Raw genomic sequence first — 8,111 nt, 5'->3', positions numbered from 1 at the left:
TTATTCATGTGTTATTTCTACCCATAAAGTTAAATATTGTCATTTTCATTACTCCTCCATATCTGTGGTTAATGCAAGGCAATCTGATGGAATGCCCTGTTTAATGTAGGCCCTAATTTTTTCACAGCTGCCGACGGAGAAGTGGAGTCTGTTATTGGCACTTTCGGTTATTTATTTTTCCGTGACCTGGGAGTGTTCAGCGCTCATTTAAAATTAAACAGCATCCTGCGTGACTGAGAGGATTTTTTTAATGGACTCTGTCAAACTCTATTCCAAAATTGGATTAGATGTAGGGAGGATTAAAGAGTAAAATGTTTCTATGCATCATTTAATAAATAAATTCAATAAATCATTTTTCTCTGATAAAACATATTACAAATGCAGATTCCATAGTGCACTATGCATAAAAGCACAACTATTTTGTCTATTGACAAGGTGAAAGCACTATTTGAGAATGCAAATTAAACTCTGAGATTGAAAGGATGAATAAAAAAAACAAAACACAATTTACTCTTATCAATTTACTGTATTTTGGAGAATATCATTAGCCATCACTGTTTGGGAGAGGCTCCAGTAACATGGTGGTAAAAGTAAACAGTAAACTACAGAAGGCATCATCACCCTGATGCCCTGCTTCTCATCACAGCTGTACAGTAAAGTGACCTCTGCTCCAGCCAATTTAAACACTATACCTGCACTTCTGAGTGGAATTATAATTAGTGAGACAGATGCAACAGCAACATGCTGCATCGTGTTGTCAGATGGTTTGGATGATTGGGGTCATGTCATGAGAAATTCAATTAGGATTAAATACCTACATTTTTGCCCCCAGAATTATGTCACTGGCTACATTTGGCCACTGGAGGAAAAAACTGATTCAGTTACAATCCTCCAAGTATATTCGGTAATGTAATAAAATATCAAAAGTAAAAGTACTCTCCATGCAGAATGGTCTTATTTAGTTTATTTACTTTCCACAACTTCCACAAGCTTTTTGCGTGTCCTTTCAAACGTCGTGAAACCGCTTTTCCGACATTCGCCATTTACCATTTGGTGGGACCTGGATGGTCTTAGACGGGGACTTTCAATATATTCCTCTCACGTGTTCAACATAATCATAGGGCTACTACAACAGACACTCACTGTTACTTGTGATCATCAAAAAATGTCCTCATTGGTTTTATTCAGAATATATCACTACAAGTGAACCAGTCATGTAAAATTAAAGTCATACTTAACCTCTCATTAATACAAACAATCAATAAATGACTCCCATTTATATATGGATGTGAGAACAATATGAACACAAATAATAGGCGTAATAATTGGCTTTGGGTCTGTTCAGTAAGTATGGAATAACATGCAGTGAACCTGAGGTTTTTTTTATTCCGGGCTGATACTTACTGCACCCAGAAATAGCAGGAAAAAAAGGTTGTTTTTATTCAAAGACTTTTAAAAAACATCACTTAATTAAAAATATCCAGAGAGACAAGCTAAGTGAAAGCAAACAATGTTAACAGCCACTCCCCACTTCAGCAGGGAGAACTGATTCTGAAAAAAATATTATTATTAACAATATCACATACAAGTTTATGTGTCGTTAAATTTGTCACACCTGTGATTGAACTCGACAGGGCAAATTAAACTTGTTTTGACACCAATGTGCAATGAACAGTTGCTTTACACACCACAGCTCAGGGATGCATCATGGAAGATGTCAAAGTATTTTTCCCCTAATCCCTGATTCTACATGGAAATTAAAGGAATTTTTTTTCCCCAAGAAAAAATTTGAGAATGTTATTATTTCTGATACTTTCGTAGAGCCTCTGCTGGCAGAAAACCCTCTAATCCATATCCTCAAATGAGGTTGGTCTGGTTAATATCGTGTAAATCACAAGGGCTGAGTTCCAACAAAAGCAAAGCTAGAAATGTGAGACGAAGTCAACTAACTACAGATTTCCTGAACAGTTGAAATCGTATTTTCTCATTGTTGCATATCTTATTTCATACCGTACTGTCATACAACGCTGTTTCTGAAGATGTTTACTCAGGTTTTACTGTACCTAATTTAACTCAATTCATTTTAGCTTAAGTTACACCATTTCATACTTTATGGATACAATTTTAAACATTATCACGGAGTTGTATTATCTTAGAAGTTTACTGCAACATGTGCAACTTTTGGCAGAATTAATCAGAGCATCAATTATGCTGTTCTCTACCTTATCCAATCTATACAGTACATGCATTTATACTGTTCCTTATCACTGTCTTACCTGTGGGTGCATTTAGGTTGATAAATGACTTGCATTATAAATCTTGTCGTACACAATAGCAGACCGGCTGTATGTCTCTGACTACTGCTCCTTTTTTCACCAAAGATGAGCAGCATGGAGCGACAGTAGCGTCTGAACAACATTACATCGGATGTAAAAGTCAGTACCATATTGGAGGCTCAACAGCTGTTAAAGAGGAGAGAACATTTATACAAATCTGCATATATCATATCATTCATTTCCAGAACCAAAAACACAACCTGTCTTACAAGCATTCAAGTGCCTGGAGAAGTTATCCACATGCAAATGAAACTAGAGGGGATGTGCAATCCTGCCTCATTACTGACAAGTGGATACAGCAACGTTGTCAGGTAGAATAGCATGAACTTGAAATACAGTAAAATAAGTGGACATTTAAAAAGAAAAGGCACATTTGAGATGTTAAGTGTGACATGATCCATTTCCACATTCTGTAAAACTATAATTGTCATGAAGCTATAAGCTACATGACAGCTTTGGATATCTCGTTAACCTCGCCTACAGCGAAATCAACACCATCAGCGCTGCTATTCATAATTCTGACCTCTTTCCAAAAAAATTCTGAAGAAGTTTTACTTTGCAGTGCTTTTTTTCTGGCAAGCAAAGTCAGCCCTCACATTTGAGTCAAGATCATATTTAAATCTTGCACTGGCTAATTTCTAAGCCCACAAAAGAGCTCATGCTTAACTTTTTCGAGCCTCAACCCGTGGCATAATGGGCCTCTCATTGTGTTCATTCCAGACAGGATTAATACTAAATACTTTGTTTTTACCTTTAGAAATAGGTTGAACTGCCAGATTGTTAACAGTATTGTCATAGACATGTTTGGCGTTTTACCATCTCTACAGAGGATAGCATCTCTAGGAAGCAATACTATTGTTTCCTTTAGTGCTTAATGCAGGAGAAGTCACAACATCACAATCATAGCAGGTGGTTTAATTCCTATTCTGTAATAGATCTCCAACCATAGAAGCATGTCAATTTGATCTCATTTTATCCTTTCAAAAATCTCAAATTTCAAACAAAACATTGTCGGTCTGAATTACTGTGGGAAATGTCCTCATTAAATAAACACAGGCTGAAGGTTTAATGCACAATGAATAAGACTTCAATCGATTTTCTTTCAAAGCAAAAAAACTAAACAAGGGAAGAAAAGAAAGAAGCAACATGAGCAACCCAACAGATTCCGCTCACAATCCTGCCGGAGATTCACAGCATGTTGCATTGGTAGGATTAGTTTGACAGACAGCAGACGTATCCACATCTTTAAACACTTAGTTCAAATAGTCCCAATTAACATTTAATCCATACAGGGCCCTCCTAGAAAAACAACAACAGATGTCTTCCTGTTTTCTGGCCGTTTTTATGTCAATCTTGCAGCTACGAGTAAATGTAGTATATACATTGTAAATTAAAACACTACATAAAACATTTATGTCAGAGTAAGTTGTCGCTGGTAAATTATCTATAATTATCCAAGATAGTGATGTTATTCCTTTAGAATCCCTAAAAAATGTACTTTTCTCAGCTTCTTAATATGAACACAGGGATCCGCCATGAACACATGATTTTTTTGGATTGCATATAGATATTGATAATCATTTTCCTGTCGTTAATCCTAATGCCAACAATTTTACACCATTGATTATTAGATTATACTTAGCACACTAAAATATTAAAAGTCTTCCAAGTATTTGACAAAGATCAACTCTTTTAATGTTTTAAAGTTAAGAGTTTATTCAGTACTACAAGTGTATCTTGCTTTGCTAACCACGTTGAATACACAAGATGTCACAATTCCCAAAAACCTCTTCAGCTATAACTGCCCTACATACATCACGTGTGTGATTAGATACCACAATCTGGACTGTTTTTGTTTTCATCTGTCCGATCTAGCTGATGAAACCACTTGCAATCAGGCAAGTTGATTGGCACTTCATTGTTGCTGCAATATCATGTATTCTTCTGCATCTCTTTGTGAAAATATTCTCCTCTGAGCTGGACGAGTGGCCTAATTGAAAGTATTCAATTGACAATTCATTGGCAGGATGATATCAGCTTACTGGCACGCCTCAAAGTTACATTTGCCAGTTGGAGCCGAGGTGTTGAAAACCAAAACCAAAGTGAAAACACAGCTCAGCACCTCTACTGATGTGCAAATAGAAGAGACAGAGCAGCCACATCAGGGTGACAACATTGACAGACATCCCAGTGTCATGTTTTATAATGAATAAGTATTTATAATGGCATTCAATAACACAGATGCATGCAATGCTATGATTTGATGAACCCTTTCCCGCTCAGCCACAATGCAGACTCTGAATTTGTTTATGCTTCAGTTTGGACTACTGTTGACCAATTCAGTTTAATTGGTGGAAAAACGGAAAACTCATAATTCATTATTGTTTTCCTCACTTCTATTTTACACCATTAATTAAGCTATGTGCATGTTTCTAAAGATGTGTGGGGGGGGCATGAATACAAGAGCAATTAGATGAATCACAGAAAAATGTCACCCTAAATGATGACTATATAAAACCATCTTTTGTGCTTTTATTTGCTGTTGTTGGACCATAAATTGAAGCTAATTGGACGACCGTACAGCTGAGTCGGGGAGTAACACTAATATGACTGAAGGATCATTGGTTTAAATCTCTACTTGGGGAAAATCCTGGCGGAATGAATGTGCAGCATTCATCCTTCAGTAAATGCCATTAGAGTAACGTTGTGCAACACACAGAACATTGGATTGGTCTGCTGGAGCTGCCCCAGTGGTCATCAGCTCAGAGTACGGAGAGGGACTTGACCACCAAGGCTGTCGTGCCCTGTGGTATGTGTAGTAAAAAATGACACCTCCTTCTGGGGGTAATATGGCTCTAACACCTTGTTAGCGACAAGACGAAGAGTCTACTCTGTACTGAGGCACCAAAGTGGTTTGAGCTACACGCTAACGTCAGCATTCTGCTGTAATATGCTCACAATGATGTAAACATGCTGATTCATGCTAACATTTGTTAGTTAGCACTAAACACAAAGTTCAGCTTTGCAATTGGGGAATGTCATTAGTTTTGCAGGTATCTAGTCATAAATTAAAGTATTTGACTAATTCAAATGTTGACCCGATGATTGCGCGAGATAAAAAGTCAGAGGATTACAGGAAAAGTCAGGGGAACGCTAACAACATTGGGTTTAACCCTCTGGGGAACATGAATGGCTGTACAAAACGTCATGGAAATTCATCCAATAGCAGTAGAGACATTTCATTCAAGAACAAAAAAATCCATCTCATGTTGGAGCTATAGGGAAAGTCAGGGGATCACCAAAGTTACTGGATTGTATCATCTGGGGACTATTAGTGTCTGCACCAAATTCCTTGGTAATCCATCCAATAGTTGTTGAAACATTTCTTTAAAAGCTAGAAATGTCCATCTTGTGGTAGCGTTGGAGGAAAACCATGGGGATCACTAACAACACTGGGCTCAATCCTCTGGGGAAAATGAACGTCTGGACACAATTTCATGGCAATCTGTCCAGTAATTGTTGAGATATTTGAGTCTGGACTGACCCTTGATTCACACCAGTAATGAGGTTAAAATGATGAGTTTTAAATGTAATGGTAATAAATTCCACATATGATCACGAATAGGAAGCAACTATGTGGTAAGATTTAAGTTGTCCATCACTTCTCGAGAATAGGTTTTTGTGCAATTCAAATTGTCACCCAACAGCTTGGATGTGTCAGTTTCTTCAAGGTCTTTGCATTATAACCGACATAAATTCAGACTTTGGTAATGATATTCATTGAAACATTGAGGCATTCTACTGTCTTTCATATGGTAAGTTATCTGGTCTATTGTTCCGTGGTGGATATGGAAATGCATTTCCAAAGTAATATTCTTTGCATATTAGCGGCCACTGATTAAAGTAGATAACTGATGGAAACTTACTAGCTGAGACTCCTACACACTACACATTTTAGGCATTCTAGACGGAGACTTGGTGATACATGAGTGAAAGTTTTAATTTCCAATTCAGCAATTCATAAATGAAAGATAAACAAATCTTTAAATAAACCACTAGATGTTAGCCCTGGGACACCAATTTGTTTTCAAAGCACTTATACGTCCTGATTGCTGCACTGATGCCACACACACACACACACACACACACACACACACACACACACACACAGGGATCAGTCCACACAAAGACTTGTCTTCATCATTCAGATGATTCATTCACTGCCGCAGTGGAATTGTGCCTTTATTGTCTTGGCTGATCAACTTGACAGACATTAATGAAATGAATGACAGAAGATCTCCCAGCGTAGTGCTCTGCCTCCACAGATAAATCCAGACTCCCCGTCCACAGGAAGTGCAGGAGTGGAATTCATTATCAAGAAATAAATCTTGAAAGTCTCTCTTTAGGCAGAACAGTGTGCCCATTTGCTGCTTCCTAAATGATCCACGCCATTCTTTTCACACAGGTGTGTGTCGCTGCCTCTCACAGCCCCCCGACACATCTCTCCACTGAACTCAATCTCACTGTGCGCTTCTCTTCCGGACGCCCATGATGTAGCTCGCATGGCATTCTCTCATAATGTGTTGCACTACATGTTCACCGTCGATTAATCAGCGGATATATTTTTTTTTTTATATGAATCCATTTGTTTGGTCTATAAACATTCCAGAAAAGACATAAAAAATGACCATCATAATGCCTTATTTTATCCCCACAAACAGTCAAAAATATAAAATTGACATTGATATAAAACAGACGGGATTGGAGAAGCTGCAACCGATTATCAGAATAGTTGCTGATATATTTCCAGGTGATCGATAAATCGTTCTAGCTCTATTTAATAATAATAATAATTCAATTCTGACCAGGCATGTCATCTTCCTCTCTTGCCTCCTGATTCCTGTCAGTCTTTACTGTAAGCAGTCAATAAAGACGGAAATTAGAAGAATAATTTGACTTTCGTAAAAAAGGCCAAAGTGTGGAAAAGACAAGACCTCCATGCCGACAGCAAGAGAACAATATTCTGTCCGCAAGCTTTCCTGTTTAGCAAATACTAGTATTAATGGCCACGATATAAATTGCATGGCCTATGACAGGAAGCATATTGCCTTGTGCTTTTGAGATTGCTCCTCACTTGTCATGAACAAAAGCGGAGACAGAACAGCTGTAAGTGATGAAGAATGGATGGAGCTGCTATGGATTTTTCAAACAGTCTGGGTTGACTCTCCTGACATTTAGGCTAACATTAAGAGACAGTGAGCAAACACAAATCTTTCACTGTCGCACCAGTGCAGAAGATGATGGGAGTGTGCACAAACTCCTTGTGTGGAAGACAACAGCTACCAGGAAAACCAGCAATGACTACTGGATTGTACTTAATTGAGAACGTAGCGGAGGATGTGATCCAAAGTTAATCGTGGAATATCACACTTTGAACCTAAAGCTCATCGTGAGCTGAGTATGACTCTTAAAACATCCCACAATTGTTCCTCTACATATTTCTGTATTTTTTTTTCTACATCTCATTCAGAATTCTTCTTTGGGAGCCGACGTGTTTGACGTATTTCTCCAATATTTATAATCTGCAGCCACATCCAATAAACTCAATGAGCTCATCATGACACTAGATGAACCTATTTGGTTTCACCGTGAAATAACTGAGGAGACAGAGACACCCTCTGGTCAGTTTCTGCTGTTACTGCAGTCAGCCTGAGCTTAAAAGAGCCAGTGAATAAGACACACAGACATAAATAAATATATATATATATATATATA

Source organism: Anarrhichthys ocellatus, unplaced genomic scaffold (genome assembly GCF_004355925.1).
Source record: "Anarrhichthys ocellatus isolate YVR2014 unplaced genomic scaffold, GSC_Weel_1.0 scaffold5, whole genome shotgun sequence".
Taxonomy (NCBI): Eukaryota; Metazoa; Chordata; class Actinopteri; order Perciformes; family Anarhichadidae; genus Anarrhichthys; species Anarrhichthys ocellatus.
This window is presented reverse-complemented; position numbering follows the sequence as displayed.